Source organism: Pundamilia nyererei, unplaced genomic scaffold (genome assembly GCF_000239375.1).
Source record: "Pundamilia nyererei isolate P.nyererei 1_Seehausen unplaced genomic scaffold, PunNye1.0 scaffold00097, whole genome shotgun sequence".
NCBI classification, from domain to species: Eukaryota; Metazoa; Chordata; class Actinopteri; order Cichliformes; family Cichlidae; genus Pundamilia; species Pundamilia nyererei.
This window is the reverse complement of record NW_005187498.1, coordinates 2,224,177-2,251,282: the sequence shown is the minus strand read 5'-3', so window position 1 is coordinate 2,251,282 and position 27,106 is coordinate 2,224,177. Positions and strand designations below refer to the sequence as shown.

General features: G+C 44.6%; 1 protein-coding gene across 1 annotated transcript in view; it reads left to right on the top strand.

Moving 5' to 3' along the window:
- The window catches only part of nrip1b (nuclear receptor interacting protein 1b), a 37,711-nt gene that overhangs the window by 5,212 nt on the left and 5,393 nt on the right, over positions 1–27,106 (top strand). The window lies entirely within an intron of this gene.

The window sequence follows — 27,106 nt, the reverse complement described above, 5'->3', positions numbered from 1 at the left end:
TTTCTGACAGGCATCAGGATAGGCTGCTGCACCTTGTGCACTAAATGCTATTTATGCGACCTCTCCATGTGTTGTAGCGAAGCCCCCCCGCCCGGGGCGGTGGAAGAAACCTGAGGGTTGAGGAGTAGAACGATGGGTCACAGAGTCCAGTGACTGAGGTCAACTGTTCTTCAACTGTGTCTTATTTTAAGCAGGTTATGTGGCAGGACTACAGGGGAGAAGCTGGGGCTAAGTGAAAATGCCACTCATTCCTGAAGAGTCCCTGGCCTCGTCAAGGTTAGTGCCTTGTCTTTGTAAGTTGAGGGATTGATGCATGAGCCTGTCTGGCGCTGAATTCAAAGTCCAAGGCTGTCACAAGCAGCAACCCACCCTCCCGCCTACCCTCTCTTTTTTTTGCAGGCTATCACAGGGCCCTGTCCTTCCTAACTTCTTAGCAGCCTGTCCTTTTGGGAACCTTGAGCAGCCCAGGCAAGGACACAGCGTCTGGTGCAGTAAGCCTGTGCAGAGGGGGAGGCTTTACGTAACGTTCTGCTTTAAACATGGGTGCATGACTTCCCTGACACGGAGCAGTGCGGTGCAGAGCTCCACAGCTCACAGCACACGTCCCCTTGGCACCCCTGGACGGGGGGTGGGGGGGCAGGCAGAGAGATCCCTGCAACTTAATTATATCTTTCTCTTTTAAAAGCTTTCGTTTGAAATTAAATTTTCCCAGGCAATTAACTAAAGAGGAGTTTTTAGAATTTATGAATGAATGATGGATATATAGCGCAGCACAGTGGAGGGGTGGGGCGGGGGGTGAGTGGTGGAGGAGAGGGAGCAGGGCATACATATATATACTATAAGCTATGAGCTTCTGTTTCAAGACCAGTTTGAGACTTTGTTAAACTTTTGTTGTACCCGGGTGCAACGGCTGGATGCCGTCAGCCCAACGACACCTCGTCCTGCAGGGCGGCGTTGTCACCCAGCGAGCATTCACACACTTCCACGTTGCTTGGTTCCTGCAGGAGGAAAATGCATCACCTGGGGTTTCCCCGCTTCCTCATTCACTCAGACCCACACCTTATGAAAGATGGCTATATCTCGCTTAATAATGTTACGCACTGCACACCTCTAACCCTCGTTTGGCTTGAACTGTAATTGTGTAACTTTTTGGCTGCTAGTGATGAGCTGAATTGTTGCTGAGCAACAAGAGACCTGTGCGGGTGGCCGTGGAGAGTCGAGCTGTGCGAGTTCAGATAGATCTGCAGCACATTATCCTTTTTTTTCTTTTTTAAATAGAGGAATGTCAAAAAATTTCCCTTGAAACACTCAGTGTCTTGCATGCAATTCCAAGGTAGATATTTGTCATTCATCCAAGATAATATTCCATTAGAGCTTCGTGGAGAGCAGCCTTCTAATGGCTTGGACATTACAGATTCCCTTCGGTCCATTTAAAAATTGTCAGCAAAGAGAAATGATTCATTGCACTTTCAATAAATATCTTTTTAACAGAACGTGGCTAAATAGGAGGTACACAGCTAAATGAGAAACGAATGCATGCCCGTGCTGCAAAGGAAGGACTGGGGACATTTGGCATAACCCCAGCATCCCTCCTTCACTCACAGTTGTCTCTCGAATTTCTGAAACATGCCGTCCTTTTGTGAACCTTCAGCCCACTTGTAAATCCATTAGCGAGGTGACGTTATTCACTGTAGTCCTCACTACAGCCGGGTAAACAGACCGAAAGACTGGGATTCAGCAGTACAGCTTTCTCATAACTGTGTTAGAAGGCTTCCAGTGGTAGAGAGGCCATTTGAGAGGAGATGGAAAGCACTGGGCTGATGACTTGAGGCTGCCATATGACCTATTACTTAGGGAAAATGGACTGGTGACCAGAAGATTGCTGGCTCATACACTGCTCACCCTCTGCCCTTGAGCAAAGGTAATTAACCTGGATTCCTCCAGTAAATATCCAGCAGTAGAAATGGGAAGAGATGTGCAAGAGTGATAATCGTGTAAGTGACTTTGAATAAAAGTGTCCACTAAGCAGGAAGATTAATACAGCTAATAGAATTATAACTTGTGTTTTCGAGTTGTCAAGGACCCAGGACTGCTGAACATGTAGTCATTCCTCCTCCCCTCTCTATTTATGCACTCTTCCATAACACACACACACACACACACACTCGCGCGCGCACACACACGTACGCACATTCACAGACTTCTCTCTTTTCCTTTGGCATTAGGGCTAGAACGTGACCTTGACCTGATTGCTGAGGAGGCTCTTTAAGTAACTCTCCAGAAGGAGATCCAATCATGTGACACCCTTCACCCAGCCTCACCCCCTGTCCTCTCTCCCAACCTTGTATGTCTACCAGGATGAGGGGGCGGAGACGCTCGCTACAGGCATGTGTGTCGCCGCGGGGGCCGTCGTTCAGTTTGGTAATCGCTGCCAAGGTCAAACAGGGTCGAGGTTGTGTCAGACCCAGTAGTGCGGCTGCAGCGAGCCTTTATCTGAATTTGAGAATGGCTGCTACAAGTTTCCACTCTGACTGTGCTGACGAAAGGAGCAGGTTTAGTCATCTACTCGATTCTCAATCACTGATACCAGCATATGTCAGGGAAAGGTCGTTTCATGTCCAGAGTGATTCATGTCCAGAGCGAGCTGGCTGCTAGGATGTGTGTTATTGCAGTTGCCTTCCCTCACTCCCCACAGCTGCCCTGCTGTTTTAAACCACGCTGGCTCACTGTCTCACTTTAGAGCAAGCTCCTGTCTCTGCTTCAGAGTATTTTTATGCTCAAATGTTAACATATCTGGCCCCTGGATACGTTTACCATATGGCTGTGTAAATAGGGATCCCAGCCCACTTTGTTAAAGCTGCTTTAATAAACCTTAGGCAAATGACATGGAGTCCCCCCCCCAGAAACTTGTCTTGATATTACGCTGGGAGAACTGGACAGTCAACGAGGGCCACTGTTTCTCAGCTCGTTTGAGGCTAATTGGGACCTGTTACGATGCTTCAGTGTTGTGTGTGTGGTGAAAGACAATGGGACTCTTTTATTTATTCCTTAAATTCCAGGATGCTTTTATATCAGGAGCAACTTGGTTCTTTCAGAGAAAATGAAATATCGTGTCGCATCAGTTAAATGAGTCCTACATTTAGCATCAAAATGCAAAAATAATGAATCTACCTTTATATGATTATTTGTTTACCTGTCTATCCACGATAGGAGCGTGAATGCGGCTTCAGTGGCACCTGGGATCTGTGGCAGCTTTACGAAGAGCCAACGACTAATTTTCCTGTCTTGTTTTCATGACAGGAACGTACTCTTCCTCCTTCCTCTCTGTGGAGCTCATTCTCATGTGTTTGTGCCTCTCATCTCACTCATTATTAGAAAGCAGACTGTGGCATACCGTATTCTAACTGATCCAGGAGGGAGTTGGGAGTTATACAAGACTGTGTTCATTAGCTCCTTTATGGCTGCATATAGTTGTGTTTTTTTACTGTCACAGTGGTGGGTGTTCATATTAAACATGGTTTCATTGCATATGTGATCCCTGTGAGCCAAAGGTTTGGGATTCACACTGCTCTAATTGTTCTGTTTCAAACCTTTTTTTCTACTCTTGGCTCTGTTTGATGTCACAATATGGTTTACGAGGGGCAGCCAATCAGAAGAAAGTTCACCTAAAGTGTGCCTGATCGTAAAAAGAGCTGAAGCGGCTTGCTGAGACAGCAGATGAAAGAGATGAACTGAGTGGCTGCACCGAGGCCAAGAAATAAGGATTCTTTTAAACTGTAAATCATGCAAATCTACTCAAGTGAAGTCCACAAATAAAACTTTGAATTTGGAAATTAGCCAAGTTAGTCCCCTTTAAGTGGACCAGATAATATCCATCGGAAAACAGTTTATGCCACTGGAAGAAAAGTGAGAATGTTTATCCAAAACAACCAAAAACTATGAATAGGTTTAATTTTCATACATGGTGTTGTAATCTCTACTACAAGTAAATATTTGTTGTCAGAACCATTTTTCTTTGTACCTGCATCAGGGTCTTCCACCTTTATAAGGGCCAAACAGTCTGCTGCAGCAACAGCCGATATGTCGACTAATATCTGCACATCAGCAAATGAGATAATGCTGATATTTATCTGTTGGCAGTTTTGGCCAGTAATTTTGAAATCAAGATTTTGAAATGAAGGAAGGGTAGATGAAATGAAAACATCAAAATTAATAGAAAAAAAATGGCGTATATTTTGGTATTGATGTTGGCTATTGGCCAAATTGTGATTGTAAACGTCAGTCACCATCTGCGTGTCTTCTGTATTTTGAGATGCATCATTTCTTCTTTTAAAGTTAACTTTAGCGTATGAATAATACTTTCTAAAAATTTGGATAAAAAGTGAAAATCAGCACTTGTTTGTATTTTTTAATCACAGATAACCCCCAGCCCCCACCACCCAGTGGGCCTCCCCTGCAGTCCCAACTGCTCAGAAGCTTTCTTGATTAAGTGCAGGGAGTTCGCTTGTTAGGAGCAACTTAAATTAAGGTGATCACCCGCCAGGATGTGACATTTTAAAATCAGACATCAGCCGCCACCCGCCTGACACGCTTTTAGCTCGTGTACACACAAGATGAACCTGTAGCTTGTATAATTTGGTTGATTGTTTACAGCGTCAGCCAGTTGGAGGTGTTCTTCACTTATAACTGTGTTATGTAGAATAAAACAAGTGTCACCAACTTATGTGCCATTAAACAGGGAGCGTTTGGACTGTTAAAGCAACAGTCGAGCTTTTGTAACGTGTGTGATGTTTTTTTTTCACACTCACACACACCTAGCGTTATCACTGAGGAGCTGTGTGCTTGTGTAACTTTGTTTACACGTCTAGGGCCAGCGCTGGCACAAGAGCCAGACGAATGTGGTTTATCCAGGGCCTCTTTCTGTCTAAGCCACCTTCCCCTTCCATTCAGCGTTGACCTCACGAAGAGGCAGGGCTTGACCTACATCCACCCACTTAGCTAGAACCTCCACCAACCCCCGTTGAATAAAGAGACCTGACACCCTATTTTGCTTTTTTTCTCCTTTTTTTTCCAACAGCCATTTGCTCTCTGGTCATATTTGGTGCACTTAGAGGGATACAGCACAGCTCTGCTGCTTTTGCAGCATGTCTGGCAGCATGGGAAAGTGGAGCAGCGTTCTTCATGGCTTGTCTCTGAGGCACCAACATGTCTGTGTGCACTAGGTCACCATTAGCACGCAGGGGCTTAGCACCAAGCTGGTGAGAGTTTAGTGGCAGGTCAACCCTCCTCTGGTTTTTAAAAGTGTCAAACTGTGGCTGATGCAAATGAGTACACGCAAAACACATGTCGTCACTAGCATCTGGCGGGACTAATATTCTAGCTTGGGCACACTGTGACGCCGGGGTGCCAGCATAAGGCACGCTAATGTCAGGAGAGCTATTCGACAGTCTACTTGTAAGAGATTTGTGTAACCAAATGCTCTGCAAGTCATCCTGTGGTTTTAAAAGGCCTAACGTGTATTATGCAAGGTAACAAGTGGCTTGCTGCAGCAATAAAAACGAAGTGGAACACTATCATTCAAGCTGAACTGTTCAGTAAGTCGCTTTAAAGGTTTTTAAAGGTAATTGTCAGGTTGCCTCCTACAAGTATAGGTCTCGAGGAGAAGCTAAGCTAAAAGGTTGCTAAGCTACAGCAAGTAGTGACTAATGATTGGTGATTTATTTATTTATTTTTTGACAGATACATTCATACTTAAATCAGCAGCAAAAAACCGTGTGCTTTGGCGAGATATTTCACTGTGGCTTCAAGCAGGAATCCAACACTGAAAACGCAGCGAGTCCCACAACAAACGTTTCTAAATGAATGAAACTCTCAGCTGTTCTTGACTAACCTCAGAGAGAGAGAGAGTCATGATCATATACTGCGGGTGCAGCTTACTGAGGATTGCATGAGAGGACCATGCATGTGATCTCAGACATGTCATGAGCTGGGCTAACCGTGGCGAAGACATTCAGAGAGCACTAGTGTCATGCTACCAGGCATTAAGGCAGCTCCTGGCTTCAGCTAGCCTTCTAGTAAAGCCACCCACCACTCCGGGAAAAATTTTTTTTAGGCTGTATGACAGGTCATCCTTTCATGGGTGTCAAATGACTGCAAAGTAGCTCGTGTGCGTCTGCGTTTAAATAAGGCAAAGGGTTCCTATTTAGTATTCTGAGTAAGAGGGGAGATAATGGCCACCTGGAAGAGGAGAGGTAGAAGTGGGAAGGGGGAATGGTAGAGGCCTGTAGATGTATTTAACCTCAGGAGCAGTTGTTGTTTCAAGGCGTGGGAGGGTTTTTTGCCAAACATGCAGCAGGCCAGCTGATAAGGGTCGGCTGTAATCCAAAGGCCGCCAGAATGTGGGGAAAGATCAGAGAGAAGTCTGAGCCTGTCTTTTTAACTTCTTTTATTCCTTTGTTTCCCTCTCTCTCTCTCTATCTCTCGCCCTCACCCTTTCACTGTCTCCCTCGATCATGCTCTGCAGAACTCCTCGCACGACGTTAGGGGAGGGGAGAGAAATGAGAAGAAAAAAAGAAAGAAGAAAAGTGGGTCAGGGCGACCTATTTTTTTTCCCACAGTTCACGAAGGCAGAGGGTGGTGGTGTTATCGTCAGTTAGACGAGGAGCAGGGCCTGATGGGGAGGCAGGGCCTTGTCGCGAGACGCAGCCACTCAGAACTGGGTCAGCAGCAGAGGCTATGTCTTGTAAACGGCTTGTCATACCGGGGAGAAAAGCTGCAAATGAACCATAGATTATACGCCCCAAGCTGAGCGCTGAGGTCTCTCCTCACTCCCCAGACCCACACTTCAAAAAACACACACACACACTCGCGCATATAGTATAAGTCTTACAGTAGTGCACGAGTCTCTAAAGTACTGCCACCTCCTATAAGTTCCTCTCTTCCCCTCTCAGTCTCCAGTAATAGCGTTTGATTTCTGCAGTCAGACCTGTCAGGCTCAAAGCCCGAGCCACACATGCTTTTAAGCAAAGGCTCTTTTCTGGTTCTGTTTCTCTGACATACGGGCTGCTGTTTGCTAAATATAGCCTGCCTTCTCCAGGATTTTCTTGACTTTATTTGGGTCAGGTTATTTACTGTACCAAGTTCAACTGTGGTTTAGAGGAGCAGCGCACATGCTTGTTCAGCCGGACTGACATGGTTGTAAAGCATGGCTGCAATTTCTCCCAACTACAGGTTAATTTTTAAGACGCTTGAATTAGGGTTCGATCAATTTTGCTCGTGCTGATTCTTGGCAAAAGGACCCAGTGTGGCAGAGAAAGGGACTAGCCGCAGTAACCATGTGTTTTTGATATCGATCCTACGCGTTGCTTGTTATTTCATAGCCTTTGTGTCTTCCCGCTGTGCCTCAGACAGACAAAGCGGGATAAACACTGGGCTTGATCTCCTCCTCGCAAATAATTGCCGCGGTTGTCATACTGAGCTAAGACCTTTAGGACTGAAAATCGGGGTTTCATTTTGGCGTCGGGGCCTGCTTATGGAGCAATGCAATTTTCAGGCAGTAGAGCTCACTCATATTTCACTATGTGGAACAAATCTGCCTGTAATGAATCTCTCAGGACACTGTGGTGCCTCCACAAACGAGTCTGTTTTTTTGGCTCTTCTGGAGTTAGGGGGGAGGGAGGGGTGCAGGGGGAATCTATAGTGGGCCTTTTAATATTTCAGCACATCCATCTCCCTGATATGAAAAAAAATCTGTTTTCTTTGCCTGTATCAGTCCTGGCTCATGTTAATCTTATTGGTTTCGCTCTCTGTAAAAACAGCCTTATTAGCAGAGGTGTCCCACTAACAAACATAACATAATATCCCGAGGTGGGGCTAAACATGGCGGGGGATTGGATTAGCAGGAAAGACTCCGTGTTAGTCCGCACATGCAGCTCCCCTCTGTGGCTCCCGAGCTCTTTCTGCCGCTGCCGGGAAGCAGACCTGCCTAATGTTATTCTTAGCCCCAGAACTTCGTGTCTCTGCGCGAAAGCCCCTAACAGTAATCGAGGAGAGCGCTCGTGGCTCATGTCGCTCAACGACAGCCTCTGAGGGCGTGTGTGCGTGGCCCCGTCTGTTTTTCTATGTGTGTGTTTGTGTGTGTGAAGGTGAGACACGCTGAGCAGTAAACCAGTCGGAACCAGTGCTCGGCCAATCTAGCCGGTGTTTCCTTTTTTTCTTTTTCTTTTTGGTGATAGGGAGCCACCGCATTGCCTTTAGCAGATGGTTTCCAGCAGGCCTGCATATGACATGTGATAATATTACAGTTTTGAAAGGTCAGGCATGAAGAGAACCAGTAGGAGGGCTAGAAGGAGGGCCTGTCCTCTGTGCACACACTGTTCTGCAGCGTATTAGTGTTACATTCAAGAGAAATGTCCTTTTATGAATTTCCAGCTCAGTATTGAACATACTGCCAGTAACGGGGCGATGCAAATATTTACAGGATCACTTGAACCTTGGTGGCCCGCGTGTCAGTCGCAGGGAGGGTGTCCCAGTGTTTACTGCTGATTTACAAAAAAATAAATAAATCTCCTTTGTGCTCTCGGGCAATAGCAAGATGTGGACAGCGCAGAGTCAGACTTTGGACTGTGGTGTTTACTTTAGAGATTCAGAGGTCCTCACTGGGACACAGCAGATCATCATCAACCTGTCAAAACACTGGTTCTGATTCACCGCCCCCTTTCTCGAGGCCGAGATCCTTGATTGGTCATTAAGCTGGCACTTGTTCCCGAAACAGAGGCTGGGATATTTGTTTTGAAGCTATGGGTCACCGTGTGTGCTAAAGGCTCAGAGCAGAGCCAGGAGGGAAACGGTCTGGGATTTCCATATGCGTAAACAACACCTCTGGAGTGGATGGCAGTCTCATCACACAGGTGTATTCCATAAAGCAACCCTTCACCCACACAGACACACACACACCCTTCTCCAAACCCCTTTCCTGAAATGGCACGGGGCTTGTGCATGGAGGAGGAGGAGGAGGTTTAAAAATAAATCTGCGCAGGGCCGGTCAGACATTTTGAAATTCTGTTTCTATCTCCGTCTGATAGAGAGGTTAAAGATACAGCATCCTGATAAATCTCTTCCCACCAGGGGGAACAGATAAGGAGTGGCGTAGATTGAATAAAAGAGCTGAGGAGAAAGGGGGAGGATAGGTGCAGGGGAGGGGGTTGGGGGGCAGGAGGAGGAGGAGGGCTGAGATGTCTATCAGGCCGCATGAAGGGTTTTTTTCTCCCCCCGTTTTTTTTTTTTTTGTCTTGCAGATCCAGTTCAAGGGCGCCCGCAGGCGAGGCAGCTCTCGCTCTTGCCGTGCCAACGCTGCTGCTCAAGGTCATATGAGCCAGCCCTGTGACATTAAAGAGGAACAGGAAAGGGGGCTGGAAGGAGGGGGGGGCGGGTGCAAAAACCATCCTCCACAGACAAGCACACACAGTCGCATGTGACTTGAGTTGTAAGAGGGGTGAAAAAGTAGCCTTTATTAACTCTTTTCAGTCTTTCCTGTGACTTTCTGTGCTGGTGTCTGGGTCTACAGTGGATTTTGTGAGGGCAAGAGCTTTTTAAGGGCAGTAATGAGAGTGTCTTATTCTCTCTGCACAGAGCCAAGAGATGCTTGGCTAACTGCTTTGTAGTTGCCAGCCACACATACAGGCAGGGTTTGTGTGTGTGTGTGAAAGAGAGGAGGGGGAGAGAGGAGAAGATGGAAGAGAGAAGAGTCACTGTGATAAACCTCAGGGGAGGGAGGTAGAGAAGAGAAAAGGGGTCTCAAAGTTATTTAAAGGGACAGGGAACCAATGGCAAGTGCCCTTCAGTTCTGAGTTTGAGCTGAAAGGTAGTCCTAGCATTTGTGAATCTAACCTGCAAAGAGCGCACGCTGCCGTTTGGGCTAAGTACAGTGCACCGGCAGGTGGTTTCAGATGGGAAGTAGAGTTGCGGTGGCAGATCCAGGAGTGTCATGCTTTTAACTGTTGCTCTTATTCCGTATTAAACTGTTTTCCAGCTGCAGCTAAGCATCTGCAATAATTACTCAGCAGTTTAATGTCAAAAAAACGACGCCATCCTTCAGAATCCGGCAGGTTCCTAAAGTGCACCTTTCAGCATCAGTGTTTGGAGTTTTGAGTGTCACGAGTTTGAAATATAGGTGCAGTCGGGTGAAGGGAAAATGTGACAACAGGCCGTGACGGTTTGGCTCTGGTGTCAGAGACAGAGGTGTCAGAAAAATTAATGGTGGCTGATTCGGCTTCTTTCAATGGGAATGTTATCATAACATAAATGACATGAAACTGTTAGCGTGTGTGTGTGTGTGTGTGACTGTATAACGTGATACAGGAAAAGTGTAGCTCTCTCTTGTTTATGTTGAATGTAGTTGAGCCTGGAAGCTATATTACTCCTTAAATATTACCAGTAAATAGTGGTCTGCTGAAGACATGTAATCATCTACGTGTCCAGTGTCCATTATGCACTTGGATATGAAATTTTATTAAATTTAGAGATGACTTCTTCACATACTGTGGTGCAACAGTTCTTAGCTAATTCATGCTAACTGATGCTTCCAGCCAACATTTGCTCTTAAAAAATACCATCAGAAGTTGCATTTTTGGGCCTCTCGTGATTTAACGTAATCTACCTTATGGCATTTATTTATTATCTGTTTGTTTTTTGCTTCACGTCCACATTACCATAGTCGAAAAATGCACAATATCGTCTCAATATCTCTTGATATTATTGCATGATATTGAAAATTAGCAATAATGCTGTCATTCCTCTATAACTCTGTGTTCTGTGTTACCTTTCATGGCAAATTAATTAAAGTCAAAATCCATGTACATGCAGGTGGAGGGGATCTTCACTGTAAAAACATACAAAAAGAGCAGCTACATTATCATATCTGCATTACTGCCACAATATCAGTCTTTGATTTTAAAATGACACAGTTACAGTTATCCTGACAGCTCTATCCTGGGCAGATCCTAGGTTTCTGTTTGCAATATTACACTCGGTCATTAGTAGTGTGTGTGTGTGTGTGTGGGGGGGGGGGTATTGTAGTATCTACAGGCTCACCATCTCGTGTGCTGCTTGTTTACACTGTCATCATGTGTTCGCTGGTCAATCAGGTATCAGTTTGCGGCGCCAATTACGCTGCGTGAGAATATGGCCTTGTCCTACAACAGCACACAGCTGTACATTTCAGGATTGCACTTAGGGCGGCAGGCTCGTGGTTGACTTAAGCCTGAGGATCTGGGTTCAAGTCCTTGTTTTTGGCACGATGCTACGCTGATTTGTCCTGGGGCCCTATTACGTAGCTGACCTCTGACCTCCAAGTGACAGGAAAATGTGGGGAGGATTTCGCTCGTTAAAGACTCACATGATGAACAGAATCCATTTAGCGTATTAATCTATGCAATTTAGCTTCGAGAGAGTATATTTTGCTCCTGAGCTAGCCCATCTGTCGCCTCCTCATGTATCATTTTACACCAATATACAACTATTGGAAAAGAAGTACAAGGTGAATGTAATGGAGAATGGTTTTTGGACGGAGATAAGGCTATGTTTTCTGGAACAGAACTAATAGCCCCACTATCATCTAAATTTCCTTGTAGATGTAAAAGTACAGGCAGACATTGTATGAGTCCACAAAGTCAGTCTCCCGGGCCGCTAATGGAGCTGCTTCAGGCTATGCATCAATATGACATCACAGATTACAATCTTTAGACTTTGGGAGCACTTTAGGTACTTTCAGTGCTGGAAGAACGCAGGAAGAACTGGCCGACAAAACACTGAGTCATTATAATAACAATCACAGAGATGGGTGGAGCTGTGCAGTGATACGGCCTGACAGAAATGACTAAAGTATACCTACGAGGACTTGTAGTGAGTCTGCTGGGCTTCATAGAGATTTTGCAGTGACATTAATAGTAGACTTTTTAGTCTCATTTGGTACCACTGTGTTGTTTTTGGAATGATTCAGGCAAACAAATCTTTTTCATTATTACAAAATGCAGAATGTAAGGAGATCTGGAGTCGGTGTGTGTTACGTTGTAAAACTATTTCTGTCACACAAATATCTTTTGGGGTTGCGTCGGGAAAGGCATCCAGCGTAAAACTCACATCAAACATGTAGATCCTTTGTCACAAGGGAGCAGCGGAAAGTAACTTTTAATACCACATAGCAGATTTGTTTTGCTTCTTCAGAATGGTTACTTAATTGCTTCTGATTATTTAGAAGCAAAAGTCATGAAAAACATACAACTCCGAATCCTAATTTACGAGTAGTCTGCAGCTAATGTAGCTTCTCCCGCAGCTACACAGTGTCCAGTTGTACTTAGCAGGGTTGGAATAGCTCTGAAACCACGATGCAAAACTCAGTGATGTTGTAGTTGTAGCAATACTGTTTTCCCGCACTGTGATATCCATGTAGGGCTATTAATGTTAAAGCATGCTAGCCTTGATGTTTGAAGCGCTTCAGGCTGAACTTGTAATAACTCATGGACTCTAATCGTAATCAAGTGGCCTCTGGTAAAAAAAAGTCCATATCCCCCAGTTTGGTTCAAGTCCGTTTGGATAGGCCTTTTCCCTTAATAAATAAAATGTATCAATTAAAAACTAGAAAGTCGTTGGTTTTTTTCTGTTTTTACCAACTCGGCTTATCTTTGTTTAATATTAAGGTTAGCTTGATGATCTGAATCATTTAAGTGTGAGAAATATGCAAGAAAATAAGAAATCAGGAATACTTCACAGCATTGTATGACAGCTAGCTTAAGTCCCCGTGACCTGTACTCTCTACTCAGACAGGATTTACTGGATAAGTGTCCCTCACACTTGTGACGCAATCCTTTCTAACCACTCAAAGCTGGATTTGAAGCTCTACTGAACCCTGCTGAACTTTGACATTTTAAGGTATTACTAAGGAAGACACAAGTACGGAAAGAGCCTCCTCTCACCAGCTAAGAATCCCTCTGTGCCCTAGACCCGAGGCTCGATCACACCTGTTCATCACCCAGCTGGCATAGTACCATTTTGACTCTTTCTTTTGATTAAACGAAAAACCATTTAGACTAAACAATCAATAGGTACAGGCTTGAGTCTGGAATCGCTCTGGCATAAATCTTCCTGCTGCCTGGCGTGGAGTCGTCTCTGTATCATTTTTGCTGATTAGTTTTCCCATTACTCAAAACAGACGCGTTTGCTGGTGATGAATGATCCAATTATGGGATATTTGTCACCCATTTGATATCTGCTGCTAGTCTGTGACTGTAAAGAATTTCAGTGTAACTCTACCTGCTCAAACCTGCAGTCCACTGTGGGGTTAGTGTCGACCGGCCTTTGGATATTTTTTTTTACAGCCATTAGGCAATGATTATCTCTTGGGGGGTTATTTTTTTTAATTTCCCAAGGAGCATCTAACCACTTCTCCCCGATCATCTCATTAATTTTGTGGTTACACATAAAAGCAGTACTCAAGAGCGTTTTCAGCACTTTTGTCATTTTAAGACTACTTGCCCTAAAATTTTCTAGCATCTCTTCTAAAGTCTGCATCCCCCCGCCCCCATCGCCACTGACATACTTCAGACAGCAGTCCTATATGTCTAAACTGAAGTTGACCTCGTCCAACTGCTACACACACACACACACACCCACCCAAACAATACACAGACACTCACAGCTGAAAGGATTCATGTACACTCCCCCACCACACCCCTGTGTCTGTGGACAGTAGGCTGATTCTGCAGCCTCCCTCCCTCCCTCTCGGGCTCTCTCTCCTGCTCTGCTGTGTTGAGCTGTGTGTGTGTGTGTGTGTGACAGCTGCTTAATTGGGCATTCTCCCCTCGTCGGAGAGCCTCCTCTCTCTCTCTCTCTCTCTCCTCCAGCTTGGGCCGGGGCTGCTGACGAATGGCAGCGGATTACAGATGAGGACACGGTGACCCACCTGACCTTGCTGCACAGCCGCGGGGGTGGGGTAGTGGTGGTGATGGGGAAGGGAGGGAAGGGGAGAGGGGGGGAGCACTGAGAGCTGGCGATGGGGCTGACAGGGTACTGCAGAGAGGCAGAGGTGGTGGCAGTGGGCATGGGTGCTGTAGTGGGGGAGGGGAAGGGTGGGGCGTACCCGTGCCAGGTCAGGGAGGATGAGGTCGCACGAAGGTGGGTGATATATCGGCACAAAGGGGCGGGGGTGGGTGCATTTGCCAGGTGGCCAGGAGGGCAGGCGGGAGATCAGGTGAATGACAGCAGTGTCACATGACACCCTCCCTCCTCCACCCGTGTCAGTATGTCAAGGGCACGAGCCCCTGCTGGCAACCGCCACTGCGACATTTTCCTAACACTTCTTCTCTTCTTTTTAAGTTCTTTTTTTTATGTGTTTTTATGCGTCTATCAGGCGAGCAGCTCCTATATGACTGCTGGCTTGCCTCCACGCACCCTCGGGCCGCGATGTGGTCGGTCAAAAGGAGGCGGCGGGTCCTTGAGTGTGGTGAATTTTAATTTCGGTGCGTGCTATAGATATTTTCATCTCCCCCACCCCCACCTTCCTGCTGTGCGTGTGAGACTGCCAAGGTGAGGTTGTGTCCTCTTGTTAAGAGCGATTAATGGCACTCGTTATGTACATAATGAAATCTCCCTGCTGATGCATAGGGTGGCGTTGTCTCCTCTTTTTCTGAAACACACACCCACCCACCCACAAACCTACATATATATATACATAATATACTTCTGTGTGTGTGTGTGTGTGTGTGTGTGTGTGTGTGTGTGTGTGTGTGTGTGTGTGTGGCACAACACTGAGGATGCTTTGTTACAGCCTCCAGGCAACTCCAGCATGTGTTTGATATGGTGTAGAGACCCCTCCCCTCCCCTCTTGTTGTAAGCCATCTCCCCAAATGAAAAACGAACTGGAATTAAGGCCCTGTCAAGTCGCAGTCGAGTTTGTTCCTCTTTCGCTTTAGATGCGCACAACACTGCGGCTCCCTGCGTGACATGTGTTCTGAGAGATAGAGATGGGTGGCTCGCCACTGAGTCCCGTTTTGACTGGCGGAGCAAATTAGATCTAATCTTCTTGTGTGTGTTCTTTTATAGCCCGAGAATGTTCACCTAACATCAGCTTTTAAGTTGACCTTGTTGTGTTGTTTGCTCGTCTGAGGCTCCTGTGTGCATGTGTGTTTCTAGGACAAGACACTGCTGCACTGCTGGCTTCTTTTTTTTTTTTCTTTAAATTTTTGATCTTGTGCAAGTGTACGTGCACGCACTAGCACCATTCAGTGCCTGAGTCAAGCTGTGCAAGCTCTTTTAATCCCACGCCCCGGTGCACGTAGTCTTGATTAGTGGCAGCAGTTATCTGTGCAGAAGACAGCCCGCCCTCCTTTAGCATTTGGTCAGGTCTGGGGCACCAGGGGGGTTGGGGGTGTCAAGTCATGAGAAAGGTGAACGAGAAAGGAGAAAGGCAGAGGGGGCAGCAGTGGAGGAATGGCTAGAATGAGGGAAGAGGGGAGGGAAGAAACCTGATTAGTATTCTAAAGGAGCACTCCTGCCAGTGGAGCAAATTGATTACTGCACTTTACCTGTATCAGCCTCCACAGCTAAGGATGACAAGGTACGGGAGCATGATGTGTGTCTGCATTCGCCCCACAGCCACGGCACAATAGCGGTGTTAAACCCACACTAGGCAAAATGCTTTTTTGCTACCCTCTTTTTTACTTTTTACCACCACTGGATCGTCTTTTCTCAGTCACATTCAATACAGGAAGCGATATGCCCGCTGCGGTTGGGTGCCAGCCTCGCCAGTCTCTCGGTCTGATTTAACAGTCAGTGATTGACTGAGGGAAGGGCATGCTTGTTTCCTGTTTCCTGCAGGTCTTGGCCCTTTTAGGCTGATAATTAGCAGGTTTCTCTTAGTTACAGTAAAGGCAACTACAAAAAAAAGAGATTATTTTTCTTTCTACTGCACAATTTCCATCAACACAGTGTTAATGATGGGTATGGTTCTGCTTTAGAGCCCTGCTGGGTTTCATTCTGGCTACTCAATGGAGCGCTGATTACACCTGGGCTGCCAGGTGAAGGCAATTAATTGCAATTAACCTCTGCTTAGACGGAAAAGCAGCAGCAGTTTGAGGAATGACGACCAGAAAGAAAGCTTGGAGGCTTTGTTCAGGCTGCGGGGAAATCAAATTTGTTTCTCCAATCACATCTGTAGAGACAGATCGTGCAGACTGCTATTTGCAAGTGATCAGATCAGATTTGTGTGTGGTCATCACTAGCCCGTTGGGATAGCTTGCTGCGGTAACAGCCGAGGGGTCAGTAACTACGAAGCAAAGGTCGGCTGTACACAAACCCCAGCAGATATACCCCTGGTGCTCTAACAGCAGCCTGAGCTCTGCGTCTGTCACTCCTGGTATGATGTGTGTTGCAAATGAGAAAAGTATTTAGTACAAATTTGTGGCTTGACCCAGCAGCGTCTAAAAGGAACAAGATTTGTTGTATATTTTTCTTTTTTCTTTTTTTTAAATGTATAGTTGAAGTGCACAATGTCTTTTCAGTTAGTTTGCCTCCCTTTAGTCCAGTTTTCCATTTTTATTTCTAAAATGTTTCTTTTCACATCTAGTTGTGGTTAACTGTAATATTCTTGATCCACAGCTGTAGAAATGCAACTGGAGTTGCATTTCAAACCAAACTTTGAAACATATTTGTGTTGGCGGCCCGATTAAAGCTGAATAGTTTGTCTAATTAAAGCAGATATGCAAAAGGATATATAGATATTCAGTGTTAGATATGTATAATTCCCCCCCCCTTTAGCCCAGTGCACGCATTCCACTATGAAATTTAAATTCCAAGCCGATGACACCAATCTGTTCAGCCTGTCAGTGGCATTCACTGTGCTGTCAATACTGAGCAGGCATTGCAAGTATGTTTATATTCTCCATGTGTAATAGGCAGGGCCCAAATCATGAACTCTCCAATCACTGTGACCAATAAAAGTTGATTAAGTCAAATTGACCTGGTGCATGTATTTAAGAGGACCCAGTATAAAAGCAGGAAAGCACTGCCTTCATTCATTTGGGCAATATTGCTAAAATTAGAAATGTCCTGTCTAAAATTGTTGTTGCATTTATTACTTCTATTTTAATTCATTATTATGAGGTTGCTCTGAAAAGCCTTCAGTTGAACCTGAATTCTGCAGCGAGAGTTCTGGGACTACAAAGAATTGCTGTATTTCTCCCTTATTAGCTTAATTTCACTGGTTCCCTGTTGAATTCAGAATTGAATTCAAAAATCTTCTCGCATACAAAATCTTGAATAATCGGGCCCTGACATATCGTGCAGACCTCATAGTACCGTATTATCCTAACAGAGCACTTTGCTTTCAAATTGCATGCTTACTTTTGGTTTCTAGCATTTTCAAAAGTAGAATGTGATGCAGACTCTTTCAGACACCTCTACTGTGGAACGAAGTCTGAGTTTGGTTTTGAGAGACAGACGCTCTCTCCACTTTTTTTGATGAAGCTTATAGTCGCTGCTGGATCGGGTGATTCTGGGCCATTAGTTATGCTGCAATAGGCCTGGGCTGCTGGGGGCTTCTCATGATGCACTGAGGGTTTTATCTTCACTCATCTCCTTTCACTCCCTGTTAGTTTTTCAATAGTACTGTATGTAGTCATTAGCAAATATTAAAATCTGGTTCTTTCTCCCATAGTATGTTTTTTTTTCTTCTGTCTCCCTCCCTTTACCCTCAAGCTTCATGGCAGATGGCCCCGCCCCTCCCTGAGCCTGGTTCTGCTTGAAGCTTCTTCCTGTTAAAAGGGAGTTTTTCCTTCCCACTGTTGCAAGGTGCTTGCTCATAGGTAGTCATGTGACTGAGAGTCGTTAGCTTACAATATAAAGCACTTTGGGGCACATGTTGTTGTGCATTGGCACCATATAAATAAAATTTAATTGATTTAGTGAAATAATAATAATAATTTAGTGAAATAACCAACTTTATTAATAGAATTGTCTATTAATAAAGTTGGTTGTTTCACTATGGATAGTTTATTTTCCAAACACTCTAGTCAATAAACATGGCTTTTGTTAACTCTGTTGTGGGGTATTTATGTAAATATAAGTCTGGCAAATATTTTTTACTCCAACATTGGAAATTAGTTCCTAACTAGGGCAGCTCACAAGTCCTGGACAGGCAGAGGGCAGCTCGGGCAGGGCCTCGCTGCTTCTTTATTCTAGCACTCAAGTGACCCTGCTGTAGTTAGTAAGTAGTGCAGCCCACTGCTTAGACTCACCGGTGAGGGGAAGGCTTAAATATAAGGAGAAGGTCAAGCTAAATAAAGTTTGTTTTGCCCTTGTGTCTATAGGATATGGATTTATCTACAGCTCAGCAGAGATCATGAAGATCTTGGCACACATCTAGAAAAAGGTCTTATAGCAGGCAGTTTGTTGCAGTTTAACACTAGCTTGCTGCTACATTTAATCCCTGTAAAAGACTGCATTTTATCTAATGTGTTTTTGTCATATGTATAATATTTTGTAGTAAAACCATATGGGCCTTTTCATTATTGATGAAATGCTAAGTGGGAAAGATTGTTAAAAATAAGAAATTTCCTTTTTTTTTGTCTGTCAACCCAAAACCCAAATAAAAAAAATCGAATTTCTTTCCAAATTGTTAGTTAAGAAAAAAATCTTTAAAATAATTTCTCACTTAGTTAACCTGATGGTGCATGTATGAAGTTGGATTGATCATTTATCTGATTTGAACCAGACAAAGTTCAAGTGACTGTGCATAGTTAAGTCTCCTGTTTAAAGGTTTTAAAAGTGAGAGTGAGTCGCAGGTGTGCTGCACACCATTCATCTCCAGTAGTGCAAACACATTTTTCCTGCTGTGTGTTAAATATGAAAAATATCCCAGTAGGGCTGGGCCATATCATACCGTTCACAGTAATACCAGTATAATGTTGGGCAACGATAAGAAAATGAAATATGGCGATAGAATATGGATAAAACGCGCATGCGCCAGTGCCTTTGTTTTCATACGCACATGGCCGATTGTTGAATGAAACGGATGAACCAGAACTGGTTTGTAAACATGCTGCAGCTTCAGTGGTGTGGAACTGGTTTAGCTTTCGTCTGTCAGATACACAACAAAGCACTATTTTTGGTAGCGCATGCTAGCGGGCCGTCGTTATTACCGTGTTGTTTGGAAAATACGTCGCACTTAAAATCAATCCTTTGATTTTTCTGAAAGTCGACAGAGCCCCTTATAACCCCGTGTGCCTTATGTATGAATTCTGGTTGTGTTTACTGACCTCGAAACGATTTTATGTACACGGCGCTCAAAAATCTGTCAAATGTTTCAGTACGACTTTGCTAAGCTACGAAGCCGCACCGCTTGATGGATTGTCGGAGCATTACGGCTATCGTAGGCGGAGCCTCGCGGAGTGATACGTACTGTGCTTCAACATAATGTTACCGTATTGTGTGTGTATGACCTCTTTTTAAGTTTTGTGGATATTATACATGGTTATGCTGAGGATATGTCGTCTGCCCTTTGGTTAAACTGTCAGCAAGGAATTTGCATTTGCACTGTTACATTTTTATATAACTTTAATGCACAGAAAAAACAGCTGCTTGTTTAAGTGAAAATACATTGATGGTTTTTTTTTGGAGTTGTAAAGTATTTTGTCTAGTGTCAATTATATCGTCAGTTATATCGTTATCGCAAATTTTCAAATGTGTATCGTGATAAATATTTTTGGTCATATCGCCCTGCTCTATATCCCAGCTTCATTCTTGTCTGAATGAGTTCATGTCTAAGCATTTTAAAGAAAAGCTTTAACCTCCTAGGACCTTGCGTCCACATATGTGGACATCACATTTTGGGTTGTCTAGACCAAAATACTTAATTTTTCTCTACAGGGGCCTGATGTCCACTTACGAGGACCTTATACTGCCACTGTTCTATCAAAATTTAAAACAAATGTCCTCGTGTGGATCTGATTTTCCCCTGAGACAAAAATGAGGTTTAAAAAAAGAAATCTGGTTGTTTTTAGATTCGTCAGGTCCCAATCAGCCCAAATAGCAAAGAGAAGTTAAAAATGCATGCCCTGAGTGCAGGTCTTAGGAGTTTAATGCAACAGATGCAACAAGTTCCCAATGATATTTTGCTCATTTTATATAAATTATTTATTTCAGGGATGTAAACCTTTCAAATGAGGCAATCTGATTCTCTTTGTGTGTTAGCTGTAAAGCTGTATGTGTGTCCTAAAAGTCAGAGCAGATGGGCATGTATGGGCTGTCAGCTTGCAGCAGTCACTCCTCTCCTCTGTGATATTTAGTTTTCAAACCATCTTTGTCATCTTTTCTTCAATATTAGTTCATCTCACAACTGCAAAGTAGCGCTCTGCCACTACGTTATTGTCATCATCTTTCAGCCCTGTTGTTGCCTGTGCCTACAAACAGGTAGTGACCGTGTCATGTAGAGCTCAGTGTTTTCTTTTTCCAGCAAAAAATATGTCCTATCAAATTATGGTGATATCAACACATTTTACCAGTATATAAATTATTCAGTATGAAATGTGCTTTATTTAGGCTCAGTGGAACATTTAACGTTATCTAGGACACCTGATTTTTTTTTTTTTTTTTTTAAACGGCTTTTTAGAATTTCCGAATGAAACTGCAGCAGCCTTTGCCCATAGGGCAGTGTTGGCAAGTATGCCTTTATAATCTCCAGTGTAATTGATCGGGGTTATCTCGGCTTAGGAATTGGTTAAAATCCGTTCTCTCTGTGTTTTGCTTGAAAAGAAAGTCACACAAGGACTGTAACACAAGTTTAAATAGCTGAGGTTGTGTGTCCGCAGCTTATAATGAGGTTTCTCCAGGTTGTGTAACAAAAGATTGCACAGTGGCACAAGGTCCTTTGAGGTTGCAGGATGGCAAGCATACAGCAGCTTGTTTGCATCAGTGTTATCTAAAGCTCTTGCCTGGTATATTTAAAGTATAGTTAACCTTTTAAGTTATTAACCGTCTTCGACGCCTTACTGTCCCTTTGTAATTTCAGCAACAACGACATATATACAAACTGATTATCACGTTACAAAGTTGCACATAAACGTGGTTAATTTGTTTATGTTAAAGTTGGATGTTGCTCCGAGTGTGAAAAATGAAACCCTTGTCAGCGTCTGAAGCCTACACTTTTCTCTAGTGGCCAGCAGGAATGCAACTTTTTATATTTGCGAAAACAGTTTGCTTCTGTGCGGTCCGTGCCGTGGAGTGGATCTGTTTTTGTGGTTGCCTCAGCTCTGGCCGTGTGAGCACCGGTCAGGCTTTAAGGCCAGGTGTAGGACTAATCTTATTGAAATGTCTTGCGCTCAGCTCTGCCCTGCCAAGTGGATTGGTGCTGCTTGAGAGGTTTTTCTCAGAAAAAAGGTTGCACATAATTGTTTTATACTTTATTGGGTTAAATGTGTCTAATTGATTTAAAAGATACCCTAATTGTGGAACTTTGAATAGCCCTGCATTCTTGCTGATCTAGAGGAAAAACAAAAAAAGAAGTTGTGTTTTTGATGATTCTAATGGAATGTCCCCTCACAGGCCATTATGCCCTGCGATACCATTCTCCGGCTTCACTCGGAGCAAGCATTAGGATGATTTAAAAACTAAAAAGTAGGTCAATGGGAGCATTATGAAAGGCGGAATGATAGTAGAGATGTGTCCTCTTCTTTTTCTGTCACTTAGACCTCTGTCACACACTATAATACTCCAAACCATCCTATATCACTTACAGTAAAAGAAAAAAAGAAGCAGGGCTCTTTTTAACCCAATAAAACCAGACATCTTGCTGACTCATAGCACCAGCCTTCTTAGGGATGATGCCAAGGATATTATGGAAATGATCCATTAAAGGCCAAGGTTTTTTAGCTGGTTTTATCCAGCTTTCAGGGCAGTCTGACAGTGGGACATTTGATCTCAATTGCAAAGTGACTGCAGTCTGTTTCAAGGGCCTAGTCTGCCTTTTGGTGAGCTGGCCGTGGGGCAATCAGCTGTTCCTATTTCCAGCGACAGTGTTTACAAATGGAAAATGTGTGTTGTTTCGGGAGGGAAATGAGCGCCATTTCAGACAGGCGATGTAAGCAGAAGATTACCTCGGAGCCCAATAGAAACGAATCAGGTATAGATTGATGGCAGCCACGGCTCATTAACAAGGAATGTGTGTGTGTGTGTGTGTGTGTGTGTTTAATTGATGCGCTAATTCTCAGCCACTCAGGAAATGGCCCTTGGGTGGGTCTTCCAAATGGCACACAAATATTTACTATGGACGCAAACACTTTGGTAAGCGCATCCACGCGAGCCTGGGCATGTAAGGTAAAGAGTGTCCGATGCTGTGATACAGTGCAGGGATACACAGGCTAGTTTGGCTAGCTGCTCAGCTGGGCTATGAAGTGCTTGGATGACTCATCAGCATGCATGAATTCCTCTATCCTGTCTCTCTCTCAACCCTAAGAACTCTTTGTACTGATGAAGTTAAATTCCGCCCCCGCTCCTCATCCAAGGCCAGATGCAGCCTGAGAAGTTTAGCACTCTGGTCCCATTTTCTGAAATGTCCCCAGCACACTCTGAGTAGGATGTTCCAGCAGGCAACCTGTGCTGCTTAAGTCAAGAAATCTGACTTTCCTGCACTCACGTATCGCATTTCCTCTATGCGGGGTGCATCCATGGGTTTGAGCGCGCTCACACGGGGGGTGTGTGCGGGCTATGCATGACTTGTTTGGTCAATGCATCCTAAGAAGTGGGTCAGTATGCCCTAGTTCTCACTGTGTGGGCGTGCGTGTTTCTGTGTATTGCGTTTCAGTGTTATTTTGTCCCGATTGACTTATCTGCAAAAGCATTTTCTTGCTCAGGCTCTCCCGCTGTTCAGTAGCATGTTTATCCTCTTCTTTACCTTTCTCAAGGTGAACACGAGCTTTTTAATTCAACTTTCCTCTCGTGGACTCGTTCGCTTGCGGAAGGCTCGGAGCAACTGCATTTGGTCAGGTAGCTTATGTTTTGTCTTATTTAATCATGTCAGGCCATATTGAATTTACAAATAGCGGTCACGCTGCATGTGTAAGTGAGCTACCCTGTTGAGTATGTGCAGCAGGGCTGGGCTGCAGATTACATGATATAATAGTGTTTAGGCATTGCCTCTCCTTTTAAATTCCTTTAACCTTGACTCCCCTTTAATGCAGGGAGAACACATCTGCCAGGCTGGTGTCAGACATTAGTAATACACACCGCTCAGGCAGCATTGTCACTTTTTATTAACGCCCAGAGCTTTGCATGGACACCAGCTGTTGCATCAAGTGGAAAAGCCTTGGCGGCATGGATGACCTTGACTTTAACTGCCGCTCCTTTGGCTCTTACCCCCGTTTTAATTCTTTTGTTTGGTCTCATACATTTTAAATGGCTTAAGTGGATTACCATTGCTGACGATGAAGGTCGTTTAGAAACTCGCTTTTTTTAAAGATTGGGAAAGGGGAAAAACACTGGATTACCAAGAAGTGTGTTTGTTTGTTCCTGGTGGCGGTGGTGGAGGAAGTGTAATCTGGGGGTTAGGGGAGGAGAGCGAAGCTCACGTTTTAAAACTTAATCCGAGACATCTGCATCGACACGTTCAGTCGATCTTGTGGTGCGACCGAGAGTGCAGTGACCTTTCCTGTTCAGAGTGTCTTTTAAGTACCAGAGGAGTGAAACGGAAAGAAATAGATGAAGAGTCAACCAGCCAAGGGATGATGAAGCCTCACCCCCATCCCCATCATTTGCCCTCCCCCGCGCATGTACGTGGCTGACTGTAGGGGTAAAAATCATTTTAGACTGGTGCCTGCTCTGTCATTGGCTGACATTGTCAAGGATAATGGATAATCACCACAGAAACCATACAGCAGCTCATTGGTGTTGTGGGAGGAGGTCAGGCATTTTGGGTGCCACCACCAATGAGATGACATGTTAACAGATGTGTAAGGTCATTTTCAATGTATACACCAGGGGAGAGCATGTAAAAGTAATGCACGCATTGTGAAAGTGGAGAGGAAGAGGGTCGTGTGCTTTAGGGGCTTAGGATGGAGGACAGCTTTCCCTATATTAAGGTCATTTATTTGTTAACAGAGCTGTGCCACTGAGCAGAACGCATTTTCCCGTGCCCTTGCCGTGGCAGGGCTTTTTGACACCGGCTCTGTCATTAAATGCATCTCGAGAGCCTGAAGGGCCTCGCTTTTGTTTCAAGTAATTTGTGCTTTATGTGATGCAGTGAATGCAGCAGCTTTGGACCTCTTGTATATATACTGATATAGTGCAGTGTCAGTGTGTCCCCATGCTACCTTGTCTGCTCTGTATAGAAGTGTCTTTGGGCAAAAACATAGACAAGGTCAACTGTAATTCCAAAGGTTCATTGCCAGCAGCAGAGATTAACAGAATTCCCTGTGTTAAAACTGTCAGTGCTCTTTTTTTTTGTTTCCCTTTCTCTCACTAACTGTGGGGCTGACTCCCAGCATATTAGTAATGCTGCCAGGCTGTGTGGAAGGTAAACATGCGTACATGTTTACTGTGCCCATCAAACGTGTCTTTACAGGCCGTTCTATTATGATTGTGCTAAGCAGGCTGGCAGGAAAATAGTCTAATCCTGAGCATCTAAGATTAGCATGACAACAGACGTCAGATGGCCCAGTGTGACCAGGTTGGCTTTTGTTGTTGTCAGATTTAGGTCACCAGCTTAAAGATGGCCTTGAACTGTAACTGACGCTGATGGGCCAGTCTCAGTTAACTTATTCACTTCGAGGGAGTGCACCACAAAGAGTCTAATCAACCTATTCTAGACCTTTGGTATGAAAAGGTCTTTTTAAATTGCCAAGCTGATTGTTTTCCTACTGCTGCTCAGACTGATCATCTTAAATCCAGCGTCTAATCCCAGCTCACTTCCAAGGTGGCATTAAAAGTGCCACCTTGTTGCCCTTACTGTCATGACAACCTGTGGACCTTGGCCCCAAGGATGGATTTCAGGCTGATTAGAAGCCTGCCACCTTGTTGTTTCTGGCCCTCGCTGTTGCCCTCTATGTGAAATATTCAGCCCGGTGACTGTGTGGTGGGTTGCCATGGCCTTTCGTCATAATCACTGGCTGCTGTCCTGTCGTGTGACCCACTATGTCGGTCCGCTCAGCGGACACCAAAGGTGAGGACGGCATCGGGAAAGGACACGGACAGCAGCTGAGGCGAGGTGGAAACTCTGTATTAATTAACCTTTACGGGATGCGGCCAGGACTGTCGGCGGTGCCCTGTATCCACGGAAACCACGCTGACAGGGTTCAGAGCAGAGGTCTCCTAGAGCAGCACTGCTGACAGTGTCATGGCAACTGGCACAATGTTCACCCCAGTGTCACTGGCTCTGCCCTCCTGACAGTGGTGTGGTGTGACAGGTGCACCTGAACCTTAAGCCACCCCCACCCAATAATATAGACGTGCTCGACAGTTAAGTGCACCTTGTCTGTTATATCCTTGATGCAGCTCTGCTCTGTTTATGTGCGGTGCACTGTAAACCTCCCAAAATGTGCAGAATATTTAGAATAGTAAGAGTTGAGCGTACTATTATAAAGCTGAATTTTATAAGTGGATAAGTGGAAATGTTTTCGGAATGTAAATGTTGTCTCATAGTTCATATGACTTATTTGGTCTTTCTTTTTTATTCGTTTAATTGTTAAAAAGTAGTGTAGCACTGTAATTCTGTTACTTTAGGTATGCATGAGCAATGTAACTCATTACATGCTACAATCAAAGGGAATTAAATGACAATTACTTTGCAGAACAAGAATGATTCTCCGCTCTTGTTCTGCATGTAAAAGATACTGAAATTCACTACAAATATTTTTTTTTCACACTGAAAAGAGTGAACAATTGTTAGCAATGATGGGAAGTGACGCTGCAAACTGCTTCACTCGTGGCTCCACAGCTAAAACACAACCTGAGCAGTTTACAGTAGATTTAAAAGAAAAAACCATGGCTAAATGCACAAAATTAATAAAGACGTACAACTATAAAATGTGCTATAGGGAGAAAATGTCGCACAAACTCACAATACCTAAGGAAGGAGAATTTTCAGGAAAAAACAAGTTCACAGTGCTCAGTGTGTGAACCTTTGAGTTTATTTGGGTAACACTGTGGCGTGGTGGTTAGCACTGTTGCCTCCCAGCAAAACGGTTCCAAGGTTTCCTGCCTTTCTGTGTGGAGCTGTGCATGTTCTCCCCGTGTTTGCGCAGGTTCTTTTCGGGTACTCAGGCTTCCTCCCACTGTCCAAAGACATGCAGTTAGTGGGGTTAGATCAACTGGTGATTCTAAATTGCCCCTAGGTGTGAATGTGAGTGTGAATGGTTGTCTGTCTTTCTGCTAGCCCTGTGGCAGACCTGTCTGTACCCTGCCTCTTGCCCCCTGACAGCAGGGACCCTGATTTGGAGAAGTAAATAGATGGATTATTTGTAGCTCAAAGCACTCCTCCCATAAATCAAGTTACTTCTGGTTTTGCACTTCTGATTAAAGGAAAAAGAATCGGGGTCAAAAACGCGAAGCCCAGCTGGCCAGGTGTTAATAAAGATAACGCAGCAGTAAGATTATACATGCGTCTATATGTGCCTCCGTGCACACATTCGTTCCTGTGTCTAGGCATGAACGCTTAAAGGCTTACTAGTGTGCATGTGACACGGGGAGCGGGTGGGTGGCTCATGCTTTATGTAGTCCAAGGTTTGTGTCGTGTGCGATGCTGCTCAAGTGCATAAGGAGCAGGGGGCGGTGGGGGTGGTGGTGGTGGGGATAATCCACTGAAATGACAAGCTGCATAAGGAATTATTCACAGCTCTCACAAGGCCCTTTGCTTTTGAAAGACATTGCTGCGAGGGGCTTACTGCTCGAGACCTGAATGTTTTCAAGGTAGTGGGCCTGAATTTTCAATTTGGATCCAATCAGGCCTAATCTACATTTGTCGTCTGCTCGGTGGCTGTGAGGGGAGAGTGCAGAGAGGAGAAGGAGCCGTGTGCAGTCAATCTGAAATGTTGCTAAGTAACAGAGACGGCAGACAAGGTGGTGAAAT